Raw genomic sequence first — 20,415 nt, 5'->3', positions numbered from 1 at the left:
TTCCACCTTCTGGTCAGAAAAAACATTGCTTCAAAACAGGTAATTGAAGCCTAACAAAATAACACAGCATTTCAGTCAAGTAATCAAAACTACACCCCAAATTTCTGCTAAAGTCAACAACGTGTGTGTGTGTGTGTGTGTGTGTGTGTGTGTGTGTGTGTGTGTGTGTGTGTGTGTGTGTGTGTGTGTGTGTGTGTGTGTGTGTATACATATACAAAGCACTATGTCATATTTATAACTTAACTCTTACTTCAGGTAAACATCCAACAGTTACCCCTGGTCCCGAAAACAAAACCTCCAAAATAGCATTAGATATAGACCAATCACCATAATCTGTCCACTGGCAAAAATTATAGATATATTGTTTTATAATCAGTTAATAGAATATTTATCTAAATATGACATTCTGTCTGGCAAACAATATGGGTTCAAAACTGGATTCAATAGCTTAACAGCTTTATATGCAGTTTTATTTAGCTAGTATTTACATATGAATATGTTACCTAAGCATTAATATTAAAAGCATTAAATATGGTATCAGTGATACATGCCTGCCTACAAAAATCAAACATTTCCAGTTAAATAAGACCAGTGCACATCTGAAAGTGGTACCACCTACTTTTTTCAATATCCTTTAATGATCTGACATGTAATTTTCCCAAATTAATTTATACACTTTACACTGATAAAATAACTACATCAAGATCAAACTGCATGTTACTGAAACTGCAATAAATCCTGCAACAAGATTTCAGTGCTATATGGAGCAGGGAAAACAAAATTGTCTTAGTTATTAGTAGTCAATGACAACAGCAGTGGTCTCTGAATCTCTTCCAAAACTAAAAATAATTTTTCCTTGACCATAACAGACTCATTAGATGTTTATCTATGAGTTATTGACACACAAACACACAAACACACAAACACACACACACACACACACACACACACACACACACACACACACACACACACACACACACACACACACACACACACACACACACACACACACACACACACACACACACCAACTCACCGATTACCAAAAGATGAATACAGAAACCAGTGAATCAAAAACTGTAAAAAACACAGAAAAACTTTTTTTGCAGGTTGTAATCCCTTTATACCCCCATGTAGAAACCCTACATACCCCCTAAATTGTATATACCAACTCTATGGTCAAAACACAATGAAGAAAATGGAAAACAAAACAAAACAAAATGCACTGCCATCTTGCAGAATACAATACATTGCTGTGAAACCCACAACATTACAGTCTAGAAATAAAATTCCTCATCCAAACATCCAGTGACAACTCAAGTGTAGCCCCCCCCCCCCCCAAGGACAACAAAACCAGTGGTTGCACTGCAAAGATATCTTGGTATAATCTTCAACCAAAGCCTCAGCTTCTCCCACAGTGTTGATCATACCTGAGATATTGCTCTTAATCAACCACAAGTAACATATAATCCAGTCTTCTTACTGAGAAATAAAGAAAGCCCTAACAATGCAAATGATAATACCAACAACAGATGACAATCCCAAAAACAGATGATAATATCAAAAACTGAATATTGCTTGTACTTTTTTGCACTAGACTCAATAAAGAACACTTATGGCCTTAAGTTAACAGTTTATAATTTCCCTACATGGCTTGACAGACCATCACTGCAATATGCTGGAAAAAGCCAAATAGTTTCCACTTACTGCTAGAGCAACCCTGATGATCCATCTGTCCATCCATCCTCCACAACTCACTTTTTCCTATTTTTGCACATGGGGTCATGGGGTCACATCAACAGTGACCAGTCCTTATACCAAATGTTAACACCAAACACTGAATTGTTCCTGTTGTCCAGCTGTCAACACAAAATTACACAATACAGAATTTAATTATATTCTGTGATCAAACTCGATTAATGCCGTAACACTGATAATGTCATTGTTTAATAAGGTTATATGAGAAAAAGCATTTTCTAAAATAAGACAAGCACCCTGGGAGTTTACTAATACAGCAATCTGAAAACAAAAAAATAATGCAAGCACCCTGGGATTCACTACCACAAGAAATCTGATAACTAAAATAATGCAAGCACACATGGATTCACTACCACAGCAAATCGGGAAACTAAAAATAATGCAACCACCCTGGGATTTACTACCACAGCAAATCTGAAAACGTATTCATTTCAATAAGCTCAGAAAAGTTCTTGTGGCACATAGCTGATAAGAAATAAGTTCATATGCTAACATACAGATTAAATATGCAACACAAAGCAATATATATGAATACATGCAAGCCTAAACTGGATCAACCTTGTAGAATATGAGCATAAATTCCTGTGCATACAAATATAGTGCATATTATATACTCTGGAGTATATTGTCTAATTGTCTACCTCTTTCTGCAACCTTCTCACTCTCTATATATGTTTTTTTTTTCTTCTACAAATCAGCAAACTTGACAAAATTCACTGTTGTACTAATCTGTATACTTGGCTATATGTTGTCCTTTTAATGTATCATATAAATTTGCCTCTGTCTTATTGCCCTCACCATGTAATATCAAGTTTGCACTGAAATCATTATTTATTGCTGAGTGTTAAAACAAAGTGCTACTTCCTAAAGTGGCCTGGGTTGTGACTGAAATGGGTCTTTGGACAAGCCCATCAACGCAATTAATAAAATAAATAAATCCTGCTTAGTAATTGGTTCCTTCAGTGTGCCATTCAGGCAACCTGATGAAAACTTTAACTCAGGCCACAGGCCTAAATGAAGATAATATAACCCTGAGTGTTGTGCATTGCTACCAAAGCTGTATGGTAATTCTGTTACTGGTATTCAGAGTAGCACACTGGTATTCTTTAAGGTTACAGAGGTAAAAAAAGTAAATGGTTTAAAGTGTATTGGAGAAAGAAGCAGGAAAAATAAAAGAGGAAACAATAAATCAGTGAATATCTGTTTGTAGGCACAAGAACATTTTAGACCATTAAAGTACCTCTAATCTGTGAGAAAGTTTGAGTTAAGAGACTATTTAAGTGTTGAAAATATGCCTTGATCCATTTATTGGTTCATATGTATATACTGGGCTAATGACAACAGTGGCCTTTTTAATCCTAGTCATGCATCCAAAATCTCTGACAAGTACTGGTACCCTTGATGAGTGTAAGCAGGGTCATGGCAGACGAAACATTTGCAAGCATGGCCCTGGGATATGAAACATTTACAGGCTACCTGTGCCCATTAGAGACATAGGTGTCACACAAGTGATGCACTTAAATTGGGTTAAGGAGGAACTCTGATTCACATGGATGGGGACCCTGTTCCAGAGAATGGGTAGTCTCTGGGATACATACCTGTGTGTTCATCAGGTCCTATTTATATCACAGGCAAAGTTTAAGTTTTTAGAATGGCTAATTCATATGCAGGAGGTCCATCAGGGTGGCATCTGACAATGCCTTGTATGCCAGACACAGATCTCCTCTCAACAGCCTATAGGAGACAGAATACAGGAATAGGGCTTTGAAGCAGTCTGGATAGGATATGTTACTAATGCCCTGAATTCCTTTAGTTATGAACCTCTGTGGATGTCCCAGTTGTTGGGTGTGCCTGGCTAGCTGCATATCAAAGGGGCATTGTACTCAATGATAGGTCTAATGAATGCTGAATACTGTGGAACAATGACCTCTTTGAACCTAGCCATACCTTTGTTTATAAGTTGAACAACATAAAATGATTTCCTCACTACTGAAGACACATTGACAGTCAAAGGTTGTGTACAGGTCTCCACCTCACTGACTACTGAGTCAATTCTTAGGGGTGTGTTGACAATATGATAGTTACCAAGGATGGATGACTTTCCAAAGGATACTATCATGCATTTCTTGCCATTCAGTTTTAGTCCATGGCTCTGGCACAAGTTATTTGTCTGTGTCAGCCCTTCCTGGAGAAAATTTGTGTCAGTGGGGGATTATATGACTGCTCCTAATTTAAAATATTCTGCAAATTTAGTGAAACAGAGACCCTTGACAATGTCTTGACTTCAGAGAAGTAAATGCCAAAAAAGAGCAGTCCCAGTACCAGTCCCTATGGGACACTGCTTGTGACTAGCCTCTTTGTAGAGATGGATTCCCTAGTTCTAACTTCCTGTGTCCTGTCTGTGAGCCAGCTGGTTATTCACTGGGTGACTTAAGAGTTTATACACAAACTCTTGAGCTTGTCAACAATGTCTGAGTGGGGTATTGTGTCAAATGCCTTCACCAGGTCAAGGTAGGCAGCATGAACAATTTTGCCCTCATTCCCTGCTTTGGTGACCTTCTCAAAGAAATCCACCACATTAACTAGGCATGACTTGCCCTTGATGAAACCAAATTGGGTTGATTCAACTGATTGGAGGTTTCCTATGTCATTACTGATCATTTCCATGATAGTTCTTTCCATGGCTTTGCATATGAGACTAGTAAGACTTGTGCAGAGGGATTACTGTTGCTGTTTTCCATTTGTGAAGCATAAAGCCTGTTTGGGGGTTACAGTTAAATAGCAATTGCAGAGGGCCTGATAGATCATATTTCATGCCACTTAGAAGGCATTCTGGGATATTGTCTTGGCCCATTGATGCTGTATTCTTGGCTCTAGAGAGACCATTGAGAATCTCTTCCCTATTGATAGTAGGGTGAGTTATATTTGACAGTATTTCCTGCGGCGAGGGGATTGAGGTGAAGAGGGGGGAAAGTTAGAGATGAATTTGTCTGCCAGTAGGTTTGCTATATCTTCTGGATCAGTATAGGTGGCTCCAATAACAATGAGCTCTGCACAAAATTTTGTAGTGCCTTTCAGGTTGCAGACATAGCTAAAGAATTCCTTGTGGTTGCCCTTGGCCTGCAAGTCCACATTTAACTCAAATTTGGCTTTAGTTTTATGAGAGGGCTTGTATCCTGCTGGGGGTTATGCCTCCTAATTTTCGTTATGATTTTCCTTCTGTTATTCAGCATATTGATGTTATGATTCCACCAGGGTGGCTTTTTTTTTAAATAGTTCTGTACTTCTTCCTGGCGAGTAAAGCTGCCTCTATGCAGCTAGTAATATGCCTGTATATGGGTTTTTGTGGGAGCAGTGTTCTCAGGATTTATGAGGACTTGCAATTTTGCCAGGTTATCATTTAATACTAGGAAGTTACTTTGATAGTATTTCTTTAACATTCCTAGGTGAGCTGGGGTTCCAGGTTTTATTTCCACTTCAAAGGAGACCATTCTGTGATTTCGTGGTCTGACCTTACCAGAGAAGACATTACACTAGGGGGTGTGCAGCACTCTTCCATATCAGTCTGGGCTAGATCCAGTATGTGTGCACCCCTGGTTGGCTTACTGACAATCTGTTCCAAACAGTTTGTGTTTACAAAATCCAGGAATCTCTGTGTCTGCTTGTTTGATGTTGTATATGATTCCCAGTTAATAGTGGGGTAAATAAAGTCACCCATGAATATGGTATTGGGTTGGATGGTGAGCATTTCCAATAAGCTTAAATACATGTTGGGCGGTGCAGTGACATAGCAGTTAGCATTGTTATCTCATGGCAGGAGGTTCTTCAGTTCAGTTCTTGGGTGGGGTGCCTTTTGTGTATAGTCTGCATGTCCTCCCTGCAGTCACATAGGTTTCCTCTGGGTGATCTGTTTTCCTCCCACATTCCAAAGATATGCATCTGGAGCATTTCTCTCCAGGCCTCTGCTGAAAATGGGATCTGTCCCAGTCGGACTTTCTCAGTAAACAAATGTTAATTAAAATTTTGACAATGAGAGGTAGTGTATGTCAGAGAAAGTAGCCCAGTGGAAGTGTAACATATACCAACATAGCTAGCTAGAGTTTTGTAAAAAAATATATATCATTTGTATATCAAACTGATTTGTACAGGTGCTTGTGTTGAAAATGTATTTATAAAGCTGCTTCTGTTAGAAATGTAGAGTGGGTCATGCTAGACAGAAAAGAACTACATCTGTATGTCAGATTGTATTGTAACTTCTGAAATGAATATATTGTAACAGAAGATACTGGAAGAGAAGAGGTTAATATCAGTCCAGCTAACTTTGAAAAATAGTCTGGAATTAAATTACCTGGTTTAGGCCATAAAGATTATATATTATAATTCTGATTGCAGCCAGAGACAAAATGCCTGTGAAAACCAGGACTAGGAATCCTACTGTATTGTCCTTAGGGGTGAAATAATTGCTGCTCTGGAAGGACAAAAGTTTTTGGAATGTTTTTTTAGCTTCTAGATGCTATAAAACATCTTAACAAAGCTCCATGACACATATGTGCTAGATTCTGGTTCAATTTCTAGTAAAGGGGGTAGTGTGGGAACTAGAAGTCAGATGACCAGATGTGTGTGATGTCATTCTGTAAGCCAGCATTGAAATGGTGCTTTAATACTAGATGACACAGAAGTCTCAGGGCAGTCTGTTTGTGAAACCTGACAAGAAGGACGACTACTCATCCACACTTCATCTTGCTTTGCTCTACTAACTGAAATAGGGGACAGTAATTCTTTAGATCAGTCCGAACAATATAGTGAGATTAGTTAAGTTTTGTTTTTCTGTATCTGTGTGAACCTTTCCATCTGTTTTATTTTTAATATTTCCTGTGATTCTAATTCTTGTGTTTATTATAAATAGTTATTATTTTCATGTTTTTTTATTATCTATTATTAAATATATTCAAACTTTTCATTGTGGCCGGTCTTTTAGAGAATATTTTTAATTTTTGCGAGTACTTATATTTATTTGGTAGCACTGTGGCCACTCCTGAAAGCATTGCTGCATTGGTCAAGCACTACCATTTGTATCAGTATTAATTTTAGTCAGTATAATTGCGTACCTTTGTAAGAGCCTTAGAGTAGTTTGCTTTGGATTGTTCTGGTAGCAGTATCTACCTTATAGTCTGACAGATGGGGCACTGGTAAATCTGTGCCCGCCTTTCCCAGATGTGTATATGTGTGTGTGTGTGTCTGTGTGTGTGTGTGTCTGTGTGTGTGTGTGTGTGTGTGTGTGTGTGTGTGTGTGTGTGTGTGTGTGTGTGTGTGTGTGTGTGTGTGTGTAGAAATCAAATCTCAAAGTGTGTGTGTGTCAGCTACTTGGACCAGGGACACAGAGCATTGGTTTCATAGAGAGGGTGGTGGAGGAATTGGCTTGGAACACTCGGCTGAGGACTCCACTCTACAGCTGTGGTCAGTGTGGAGTCTTATTTGGGGCCTAGTGAGAGAGATGGAAACACAGCCCCAGTACAGGAGTGTCTTCCCTCTGTGCTCTTAAGGGAAATTGTGCTTGGTGCAGAAAACCGTATCTGGAAATACTGTATGTCGGTGCTTGGTGCAGAAAACTGTATCTGGAAATACTGTATGTATCTATTTTTGTTCCTGGTGAACATCCCTCACCAGTGGCAGTGGTGAAGAATGAGGCTCCTTGATTACTGGCCCAGAGCAGGGATGTCACAAAATAAATAAATAAATAAATAAATGTTATGGGTTTCCTTGAACATAGAGAGGGACCTACAACTTGCAAAGATGTGGTATGGGATTTTGCCTATGGTGATTTGGATGTGAAGAAGCTCGAGTGCATTGCCCTGTTTGACCAGCCTTGAGGTATATTTATTTTTGATGTAAATGGAGACACCTTCACCTTTAGTCCGTGTCTGTGTACTGGTTGGTCTAAATGTGTGGAAGGCATTATAGCCTTGCACTGCTTATACAATAAGATATTTAAAATGTTATTTTCATCCCGTAGGGTACTTGAAGTGGAGGACAGAAGCTGTGCCAGTAAGCTAGGGGAGCTTGACATGTAGTCCCAAGTAACATTGTTATTTTTACTGAGATTAATGTGGCACTGCTTGCCAACAAACCAAAAGAAATGTATTTCAATGTTCTTATTATCTTAATTGGTTTAGTAATTACAAACTTCATGGTGTAACATTACAGTTGGCAAAAATAGCACTAGCTCACCTTTATAAAGGATGGCGTTTGGTTTAGGTAGAACAGGAAAAAATACAATCTGTGGGATTCACAAAGCTTATTTTTCCGTGCAGGAGCAGTGTAGTTGCCCCTGCATGGAATATGGCTGCCGAGCGATCCAGAAACATGCTGTTTTCACGTGCATGAGCGAGCCAACACTGTTCCTGCATGGAAACCCATGCACAATGCTAATTACCTCATTTGCTGCTGAAAAACATGCAAATGAGGTGAATTAGCAATCCAGGAAGCAGGCAGGCAACCATGCACGAACAGTGTAAGCTGCAGAAATGTATTTGGCTACTAGCTAAATACATTTCTGCAAAATGAAAACAGAGCCATGACAGCTCCAACAAAAGCATGTACCCTAATCTGTAGGCATGCCAATGGCCAAATATATGGCCATTGGCATCTAAAAACCTCTTCATTTTAATAAAAATAAAAGTTTATTTTATTGTGGCTGATCTCGGCCATTGAAGCATACGGCAGCACTGTGTAAACAGGATCTTGGGGAAAATAAAGTAAAAATAGTGAAAAGTCAATTTTAAGGGAAACCTGCATTTTGCCACTATACCATATGGCAAGCAGAATCAAAACAATGGCAGGGAACAGTGGTTGCTAAGGGGGAAGGCTCTTGTGTAGTGCAGTAACTATAGACTAAGGCAGTGGGGTATGTTAATGAGGGGACTTATACTGAATCACAAAATTCTTCTAAGTGTCACATTGTACCTAAACATGTAGGTGCTCTAATACCATCATGTAGGCAGGAAAAGCAACTAACATGAAAAGGGAGTGTGTCATGCTTGCTGTAAGCACATTGGAGCTGAGATTTCTGGGTTTGCGTTTAGCTAAGCACAGCTAAGCGAGGGGGTGTGTCTGAGGCTATATAGTCTTATTCCATGAACTGAGGAGCATGTTCACGCCCAGGGGAAGGCCATTTCTTGCTGTTTACACTAGCTAAATGGGTCTGCATGGTGAGCCAGGGCTTAAACAGGAAGGATATAGGGAACAAAATAGCATAACAAGGGGAAATGCAGTACAAATCAGCAATATGGGATTCTGCAACTCACAATGGGCCATTGAAAGCACTCAATAATACAGCTGGCAGGTGGCTGCATAGCTGAAAATGGGAGGAGATGTAAAAAAAGAAATAAAGGGCAACTGCACAATAAAGGAGAAATTAAGTAAAAATCACTAATATGGGACTCTTGTAACTCATAATGGGCCATGCAAAGCACACAATAATACAGCTGGCAGGTGGCTGCATAGCTGAAAATGGGAAGAAATGTAAAAAAAAAGAAATAAAGGGCAACAGCGCAATAAAGGAGGAATGAAGTAGAAATCACTAATATGGGACTCTTGCAACTTACAATGGGCCATGCAAAGCACACAATAATACAGCTGGCAGACAGCTGCATAACTGAAAATGGGAGGAGATATAAGTAAAAAATAATTAAAAAGGGGGAAACAGCAAAATAAAGACAATCATGCACAAATTACCAGTAATGCCTCTAACACTCACAGTGGCCAAATCAAAGCCATGAGTAATATAGGTGGCAGCTGGAACGTATCATATTCAGCCAATCATACAGGCAGCATCTGCAGCACAACAGTATAAAGTATGGAAACACCTTACAGTCTGTTTTTTTTCCCTCAAACTCTGCACCATTGGTGTATACATGCGGGGGAATTTTAACTGGAAAAATGTTAGGGGCTGCCATTGCTTTGATCCATCAGTATGTGCTAGAGGCTGATGGTAGGGGGGAGGAGGATAATGCTGACAACCACCACAGACCAAGGAGGAGGAGAAGAGTGTTCAGGCCCAGGGTAACTGTGGAAAAATACTGACGTTCAACATATTTTGTATTCTGTATACAAAGGGTTAAGCAGAAATATGTTCACTACGTGCAAAGCTAAAATGTTCTGAAATGTGCTGATAACTGTGGAATGCAGAAGCTAATCTTAAACTGCTGATATGGCAGTTAATGTTGTTAGAATAACTGTGGTTCTAACTGGTAAAAACAAGTTTTCAAACTGTAACTTTCTGATGAACATCCTGTTGGCTACGTGTGTGTACGTGCAGAAGGGTCTATAAAAGCAGGACTCAAAGTATAAGTTTTCAGACTGCTGACATACGACTATCATGTGGCAGGTCTCCATGCATGTAAAATAAAGCTGTTTTACTTGCTTATCAGAACTTGGTGTGATTCTTCCAGAAATATGTTAGAAGAGTAAAATCTTTCGACATAACTGGCGTCCAACGTGGGGCAGCCCCTACACGGCACGAATCGAACAAAGAGAGGCTGAAATCCTGCGCAGGTGGAGAGAGATCAGGCTCTCCTCGAACGAAAGACTTCCGACTGAAATAGGTCGAAACTAGAGGCCAGTCACTCTTTTCAGATTCAATCCGTGAGGCAGCAGCGAACGGGGCGGAGGAATCACCAAGGTAAGCAAAACTTTATTTTTGTTTCTGATTGGAATTTTTTGTCTAAATTTTAAGGGACTAGTCAAGGGAGAAATTTAATTTTCTCAGCATAAGGAGTATATGTGAATAGATTCCATATACAAGAGATCTCAGGAACAGGATTAGTTTCTCACAAGAGAAATGGGAACAGGAACCAGTTGCGCCAAAGGCGACGACAAAACTGAAGATGAAAAATTTATGTTCGATTTACACCCAAAGAACGTAAAATATTTAGATAAATGGAAAAAAGACCACGGGTTTAGTGGTTGTTTAAATAAGTCAGAATGTCAAAATCTAGTGAGAGTGCTGAGCAAGCAGGCCGGAAATAAGACGAGGAATCAAAAGAAGGTAGGGTTTCCCCAGGTGCAGAAATGGCTGGAGGAAGCAAACAAAAGGCATAGGGAGCAGAATCCGAAAAAAGGGTGTGGTAATTCAAGTGAAAAAGATGTGTTTTTTGTGCAGAAGGAGGATAATGAAACCTCCGTTACCTCTGTAACTAATCATAATCAAAACCCCACAGCCGCCCCAGTGCAGTATCCAGACCCTAGACAGATCTTGGAGGAACAGCCTTTACCTGACCCTCCACAGTACCAGGCTTCAGTGGATGGCCCCTCCACGACAAGTATTATACTAAAGAGAGAGCCCGCCGGCACTCTTGACTTACGCAGCGGAAGTATCCCAAGAAAAGAGCACTGGACAATTAAGGATAAGGCAGATCAGGAAGGAGAACAATACCCACTGATAGAAGTGGCAAATCCTCAAGCAGGCGCAGAGGGCGAGGGTCCTACAATATTGGTCTACCGACCATGGACCCGCGATGACATACGAAAAGCGGTAAAGGGGATTCCCCATCCAAAATTAGATATGCGTAAATTCCGTACAGACGTAGGGGGCATGAGAATGAGTTACAGGTTAAACGCAGTAGAATTTGAACAGGTAATAAGGCAAATTCTGGGACCAGATTGGCACCTTATTTGCGGGACTTGGAATCCCCTGTTACCAGGGGAAGGAGGAGCCTTGCCATTTAATACCGAGGAGTGTAGAACCAGAATAAAGACTCTCTTAGATAGAATAGAAGAACATTGGAAGCCCAAGGCAGATTGGTCTTGCATAAACCAATGCGTTCAATCAGATGACGAGACCGTAGACATTTATCTGCATCGTCTCACACAATGTTTTGATACTCATAACGGATTGGTTAAGGTAGAAAATCAGGAAAATGATTCACCCTATGAACAACAATTGAAAAATGCATTTCTAAAGGGCTGCAAGACAGCAGTTGGTAATTTTATACAAAAACATATGATCACACACAGGACGGCGCATCTGCAGCCCCTTATGGAGTACGCTAGACATGCCGAGAAATACCTAAAGAAAAAGAAAGATAAGCAAGCTCAGACTTTTACAATTAGTGAAAATGGAACTTTAATGTTAGTTCAAGGTTCCGCAAATCGTGGAAGAGGGCATGGCAGGGGAAGAGGACGGGGAGGTGTAAGTCACTCCGAAGATTTCGAAGGTAGGCAAAAGAGGGGGGAATGTTTTAAGTGCAGTAAAAAGGGACATTTCGCCAGAGATTGCAGAGGACCGGAGAAGCCGATGGCTGCTTCAGGTAATACAGCATGACTATATGATGGTCAGGAAAACGTAAATGGAGGGTATGGGGAAGAAGAAGGAAGTGAGAATGGGGAAGTAGGTACAAGTGAAGATGACGGGTGGGGACAGGAAATGGCAGAGGAAGAGGAATATCAAATGGTAAATCTAGCAGCCCTAGCATCAACTATGCAATTAGAATCCCAACCAGTGATCACATTGCAAGTTGAGGGCCGAGACATAGAATTCCTCTGTGACTCAGGGGCTTCAAGAACGTTAGTCAGAAGTACCGCCATATCATCCGACGTTACCTCGGATGAATATGTGCTTGTAAAAGCAGCAAATGGTCATATTTACAAAGAGCCATTGTCCAAACCTCTGTGGTTTACTGACCCGGAGACGAACCAAACCATACGGTTCCGAGTAATAATTTCAAAAATCTGCCCAGTAAATTTACTAGGAAGAGATCTAATGCAGGTGTTCAGCATAGCAGCCGTCCCGACCCCCTCTGGGATGGTGGATAGGAGAATCGAACTGAATAGTGTAATGATATTGGAAGGGCAGGGAGATCTACATTACTGGTATAGTAATGATTTGATAGAGACAGGCCCTCAGAGTGTAGTAACGGATCTTACAAATTTGGCATTAAGCAAATACGGAATAGAAAATCCGAAGGTGTCAGATCCATTACATTGCACAATGTATTACAGAAGATGTGCCGGACCTGATTTAGAATACGAAAAGAAATTTCTCAGTTTCAAAGTCACCAAACTAGTATTGCATAGCCTTTTTTGGGACACGCTGGGTAACTCTGCAGTCACATGCAGCCTTACACGGGATATGCAACTACTGTATAAGAATGAATTAACCACACACATTTCAGTCACGCAGGGTGAGGGAATGTCATGGTACCTCATGGGCAAGAAACTAACTGAATGGGTAGGTTGGACACCAGAGCAGTTGGCAGGTCAAGGCATTCAGGTTCAGAAACTTAACTGGGTTACACAAGCCAGACCGACCGTGCACCTCTGGGAAGACGAACCAATACTATCCCCTGGGGCATTATGACTATATCTCCTAACCCCCATGGAGGAATCTCAATTGCAGACGATCCCAAGTTCATTATGGTCACAAGGTCAGCACGATATTGGTTTGATTAAAATGGCAGGGCAGGTAAAGATTACACCTAAGTCAGAATTTAGACCTCATAAATGACAGTATCCCCTGAGCAGAAAGGCAGAGGAGGGCATTTTACCGGTAATCACGGAACTTTTAAAAGCCGGAGTACTAATCCCATGCATGGACTCGCCGTGTAATACGCCCTTATTTCCAGTAAGAAAACCGGATGGGACATGGAGGATGGTACAGGACTTGCAGGCAGTAAATGCCGCGATAGTACCTCGGCCCCCCATGGTCCCGGATCCGTCTATTTTGCTGAACGATATCCTCCCAACGGATAACTACTTTTCTGTAATTGATATCAGTAATGCCTTTTTCTCAATTCCCTTACAGGAAGATAGTAGATTTTGGTTTGCATTTACGTTTATGGGTAAGCGATATACCTATACTAGGTTACCGCAAGGATACTGCGAAAGTCCGACCATCTTCTCGCAAGAGATGTCTACCAATTTGGCTCAGTTCCAACCTGTACAAGGGTGCCACCTACTGCTGCACGTGGATGATATCCTGCTGGCCGCGACTATGGAAGAACTCTGTAAGTCCGAAACCATTCGACTACTACACTTTCTGGCACACGAAGGACACAAGGTAAATAAGTCTAAGCTACAATTTTGTAAATTAGAAGTACGTTACCTAGGTTATACAATCTCTGGGAAGGGCAGGCGATTAGATGACAGTAGAAAGAATGCTATTTTACAAGCCACCATGCCAACTACAAAAAAGGAAATGATGTCCTTTTTAGGGATTACGAACTTCTGTCGAAGTTGGATTCCCAACTATGCCGAGGAAGTGCACCCACTATCAGAATTAATTTTTGCTATACCGATGGCGGCAAAAGATTTGCTGCACTGGACAGACAAAGCAGTGCAGGCGTTTACTAGAATTAAACAATTGATAGCTGGGTCAGCAACATTGGGGTTTCCAGATTACCGTAAGACCTTTATACAGACTGTAGATTGTAAGCAGGGATTTATGACATCCGTTTTAATGCAAGTCTATGGAGATAAGCTAAGACCTTTGGCATTTTACTCTAGTAAATTAGACTCAGTAGCACGAGCATTACCACACTGTGTGCAAGCAGTAATTGCAGCTGCTCTGGCGGTACAAGCATCTGCCACGTTAGTATTGTTCCATGGTCTTACGTTGAGAGTCCCGCACTCCATAGCAGTCATCCTTCTGCAGGACAAGTTAACATTTCTGTCACCTAGCAGACATTTATCTTGTATGACTATGCTGTTATCACAGCCACACATGACATTTGAGAGATGCACTACTTTAAATCCAGCAACACTGCTACCTGTTGCTGAAGACGGTACCCCACATGTATGCTTGGATCTCATACATTCTAAAGTCCTACCAAGACCAGACCTTAAGGATCAACCCTTACCACATACGGACAGGACACTGTTTGTAGATGGGTCAGCACGCAAAACAGACACAGGCACCACACAGGTAGGGTATGCAGTCACTACTGCAACTCAGATACTGCAACCACTCCCCGGGAACTTATCCACTCAAGCAGCGGAGCTGATTGCCGTGACAAGGGCATGTATCCTCTCGGAGGGCAGGGATGTCACTATCTATATGGATAGTCAATATGCCTTCTCTACGGTTCATGTGTTTGCTCAGCAATGGAAAAATAGGGGGATGGTCACAACCTCGGGTAAAGACATCATGCACAAGGAACTAATCCTTGATTTACTACAGGCTGTCCAATGGCCACGGGGCCTGGCCATCTGTAAATGCACTGCTCATACCCATGCTAAGGACCCGGTATCACTTGGCAATGCCCTGGCAGACAAAGCAGCCAAAGAGGCAGCTATGTCCACTACCTTTTCACTTGAAACCACACCTACAAATTTGCAACTGACGGATAAGTTTGACTTACAGACCTTGCAAGTAATGCAGGAACTTAGCACAGTACAGGAAAAACAGCGCTGGACTAGGTATGGTGTTAGATAGGACAAAGGAATTTATGTAGGACCAGATAATAAATACGTTTTGCCTACTAATCTTTTTAGGTATGCAGCGCTGGTCATGCATGGCCCTTCCCACCTGGACCCTGCAGCTATGGTTAGAATTATCCAACTTACCTTTTGGACCAAGGGTTTCATTGCATATGCAAAACGCTTTTGCCTATCCTGCATAGTATGTGCTAAATACCACGGGGGAGGGGTCAGAGTTGCTCCGGCATCATTTCCACCACCCCCCTACCCATTTCATACAATATGTATGGACTTCATCGAATTGACCCCGGCACAACAAAAGAAGTTTGTTCTAGTGATCGTAGATGCATTTACCAAGTGGGTTGAGGCATTTCCGGTAACACATCCGGACGCTCAAACGGTGGCTAAAATTTTGGTCAATCACATTGTCCAGCACTTTGGACTCCCTACACGCATCTACTCTGACAACAGCACGCATTTTGTCAATCAAATCATTCAGAAACTGTCTGCAGTTTTCCAAATTGAGCTGAAACACCATTGTGCCTACCACCCACAGTCAGCAGGGTTGGTGGAACGCCACAACGGCATTCTAAAAGGCAAGTTAAGAAAACTCATGACCGAGACACACCAGTCTTGGATTACCTGTCTACCTCTAGCCCTCCTTTCCATGCGAACAACTCCCACCTCAAAAGGATTCACCCCATTTGAGCTACTGTATGGAAGACCTTATTACGTTCCGCAGTGGCAAAACCTGTTGCCTGAGGAACATGAGGGGGGTGAGGAGATAGCAGATTATCTGAGAAAAATGCTGACCAATACTAACAGCTGTTTAACAAATGATTGTTTTTCAGGTTCAAGAGACGACAAAATTACGGAAGTCAAACCAGGCGACTGGGTCTGGGTCAAGATCATCAAAAGAAAGACCTGGGCCTCACCCAAATGGGAGGGCCCCTACCAGGTGCCTGATCGCAACTCCAACGGCAGTTCGAATTAAAGAAAGGTCCTCATGGATCCACCTAACGCATTGTAAAATTGTAAAACATTTTGAGTTAGATAAAAACCTGAATTCCCCTGAGGAACAAACAGACAGCAGCAACCATGAAGGACAATAATGAAAATAAGAAAAAAATGGTTCTATTGCAATGTTTTATTGTTTATAACTATTGTGATTGTAGTATTTATGTTTTCGCCATTTCTGTTTTCCAATGATGCTAGTCATTCAAAAAGGGACAAACATACCAACTGGCGTCCAAACTTTAATACATATCAAGCGATTAAATATGCATATGCGTCCTCAATGAATGTCTCAAATTGTTGGATATGTACTGCAATACCCACTGTACATAGTGGTTTAATGTTAGGGACAGCCCCTCTGGGAGCAAATGACACTTGGACTAATTTGTTGTTTGAAACCACGGAGGTACCTCTGAAAGACAAGGTGGCGCTGCCTCTTCTGGGGCGCCAAAACGGAACTGTATGTTTTCAAAAGGTCGGAAAGGTTAAGGTAGGGCTGAGCCAATGTAATTTGATGATTGTTCATAACTGTACCCTAGAAGGGCATTGTGAGACCAAGTTTGGAGCTATCAAAAGGGACATTAGTGTAAATGATACTAGTTTTGTTGAAAAAATGCTGTATGTATATGGTCTGTTATTCAAAGGGCTACGGCCAAATGGAGTCATGAATTTCCAACCAATATCACTCTCAAAACAAACGATTGTTATTTCATTTGTGTAGGAAAGCATATAAATGGTTACCATATGGCTGGTCAGGAAGTTGTTTCTTGGGTTATCTGATACCAGCTATTAGACATGTGAATGCACTACCTCAAGGTAAAATACAAAATGCACGTTCTCTTAACAAACCTGTTAATCCCGTAGGTAACATTGATGCGTCATGGATTTATCACCATGACTTGGCACATGTCAGCAGCAAAGGACTCTCACATATGGACCTAGGTGATGATATAATTGCTTGGGCTGGTATTTTGCCAGCATATGGGACAGTAAAATCCATCTGGGAACTAAGAAAACTGTCAAAACTGTTAGAGACTCTGAGTAATGCGACATTTTCAGCGCTAGAATTGGTGACGGACGAGTTAACGGCGATGTGAACAGTAGTGTTGCAGAACCGTATGGCGCTCGATTTCACCCTAGCGGCAAAAGGAGGTACTTGCGCTCTCATACACGAGGAGTGCTGCTCGTTCATTCCTGACAACGAGCATGAAATCCAGAGTCACCTTGAAATAATTCAACAAGTTTCTGAACTGACTAAACCTGGTCCAAACCCCTTGACTGACTTTTTTCAAAAATTGTTTGGAAACTGGGGTTCTGTGTTAATGAACATCTTGATTGCTATATGTGTTGGTGCAGTCATATTTTTGCTGCTTGGCTGCTGTTGCATACCATGTATCAGGATGATAATGTCGAAGGTTATCTCTGCCAATGCTACAAAAGCATATTTTTCTGATTATGAAAAAGTACAAAATGTATCTGGGATTGTGTAAGATAAACAGTATACAAAATGTTGTAAGGGGGGAAATGTGGAAAAATACTGAAGTTCAACATATTTTGTATTCTGTATATAAAGGGTTAAGCAGAAATATGTTCACTACGTGCAAAGCTAAAATGTTCTGAAATGTGCTGATAACTGTGGAATGCAGAAGCTAATCTTAAACTGCTGATATGGCAGTTAATGTTGCAAGAATAACTGTGGTTCTAACTGGTAAAAACAAGTTTTCAAACAGTAACTTTCTGATGAACATCCTGTTGGCTATGTGTGTGTACGTGCAGAAGGGTCTATAAAAGCAGGACTCAAAGTATAAGTTTTCAGACTGCTGACATACGACTATCATGTGGCAGGTCTCCATGCATGTAAAATAAAGCTGTTTTACTTGCTTATCAGAACTTGGTGTGATTCTTCCAGAAATATGTTAGAAGAGTAAAATCTTTCGACAGTAACCTACCAGGGGCTACATGATCTGGAGATAGTAGAGCAATACCGGGTGGACAGAGACATACATCAGCAAATCACTGAGCTGTGCCGGCCTCAACCCAGAGCTAGAACCAAGAGAGGGGAACTCATCCCAGTGGATACCATGGTATGTGTAGCCTTAAGAATTCTAGCTACAGGTACTTCCAAAGACCTACTGGGGATATCATAAGACATCTGCATCCAGGGTACTCCACCAGATCCTGGATGCCATACTACCACATGCCGGTGAGCACATTTATTTCCCCAACACCCATGAGGAGAGGACCAGCAATATGCATCTCTTCCACCAAGTACCAGAATACCCGGAGGTACTGGGTGCCATAGACTTCACCAAAATTCACATCAAAGCACCACCCAGTGAATAGGGTAGTGTCTACATAAACCACAAGGGATTCCCCTTCATCAACTGCCAAGTCATGTGCAATGCCCAGGGCATTATCATGAATGTGTGTGCTGGCAGCCCTGAAAGCTATCACCACTCCCACATCTGGCATTTGTCACAGCTGTACCAGGCATTTGCTAGTGGAGGCATCCCATATGGCCATCTGGTGGGGGATGCTGGCTATTTACTGGAGCCATGGATGATGACACCCATCAGAAATGCACACACACACTCACACAAGAAGCCATAATGAGAAATGCGCACAAACCAGGATCATTATAGAGCATGTGTTTTGGATGTTCAAGTCACAGTTCCGCTGCCTTGACATATCTGGTGCAGTACTCTCCAGTCACATGTGCACACATGTTCATAGTATGTGCCATGCCACACAATATGATCCTGCGGAAACAGCTGCAACAGAACAGCACAGGGAAGGGCCACACAGCCCACGACCATTGCCAAGGTCCCCACAGGCACAGAGGGACTCACAGGAGGAGGCCCCTGAGCCTGCTCCCATAGGCAAATGGAGGCATGCCCAGTATGCTCACGCCTTGAGAAAAAGGCAATGCATAGCACACACACTGACACTGTAGTGACCCCAGGGACTGTCACCTCACTCTGACTCACACACACAGTAAAATGGATGACACACACATATCACATTACCTGTAACTTACCATGTATAGGCAGTGTACTGTGTGAATCCAACATAGGTGGGCCTCAACCACCGTCCTCACAACTGCTGCAAGCACAAGGTAAGTCAATCTTCTTAACAATAAATGAATTGAATAGTATATTCTGCTAGCATATCTATGCTAATGCTGCATGCATCTAAAGGAATGGGAGGCCTACTGGGATAGCAGCACACAACTGACAGCTATGTGGGACACCAGGAAATGTCTGGCCAAATGTAGGCTCCACACAATATGCAGTAGTACCCAAGGTGGCAAGTCCCACTGCAGTATATGTGTGGGACAATTAAGTGGTGGGGTCATAGGTCACATGCATGGATATCAGGGTGGGGGTCCCATAACCCCCCTCACATCCAGACAGCAAATCAGCTGTAGAAAACCACAGATAAATGTATGGTAAAGGCACACAAATTTATTTATTTATTTATTTATTTGCAGTTTGTTTACCAGGGTGGTCCATTGGGCCTTGAGGAGCCCATTTTCAATGGAGTCCTGGGGAGAAAAGCTCCAAAGATACAACTAGTTATAATAACAGTATTACAAAATACAAAAATAATTCTAAGTTACACAGAGTACTAAGAAGACATAACTGTGAATCTACTAGATACTGATACAGAGGTTAAGAGAATTTAGAAAATAAAATGTCAGAGTAGATAAAGTATCAGAGTTTTAACAATAATCAAATGTCAGGGTAGATACAGTATCCCAGTGTTAAATGTCAGAGTAGATAAGTATCACAGTTTTAGCAATAATCAAATGTCAGGGTAGATAAAGTATCACAGTGTTAATAATCAAGTTAGTTCCAGTTGTAAAAGGTAGTGCAAAGTACCCCATATAAATGTATTAAGGAGGAATAAAGAGAGACAGTTTCTAAGAAGGTGTCAGCAGAAGTGTTTGAAGTAGGAAGGGATTATAGATAGAGATATTATGTAGGATGAGAGCAAGAGCATTCCCACAGTGGTGTTAGGTGAGAGTGGAGAAGAGATTTAAAGATAGAGAGGCTACTGGTGGTATGGATGATAGGTGGGAGGGAGTTCCACTGGTGTGCGAGGCAGAAGGAAAGAAGATGTTTGCCAGGTGGGCGGGAGGGTTTATGCAGTTCAATTAGATTTTGATGGTTGGATCGTAGGCATCTGTTAGGAAGATGCATTTTAAAGGTTGAGATGAGGGAGGGG

The sequence above is a fragment of the Protopterus annectens genome, chromosome 10.part0 (assembly GCF_019279795.1).
Source record: "Protopterus annectens isolate FY-2018-M chromosome 10.part0, PAN1.0, whole genome shotgun sequence".
Classification (NCBI taxonomy): Eukaryota; Metazoa; Chordata; order Ceratodontiformes; family Protopteridae; genus Protopterus; species Protopterus annectens.
The sequence above is the reverse complement of the archived record's forward strand: the minus strand, read 5'-3'. Positions refer to the sequence as shown.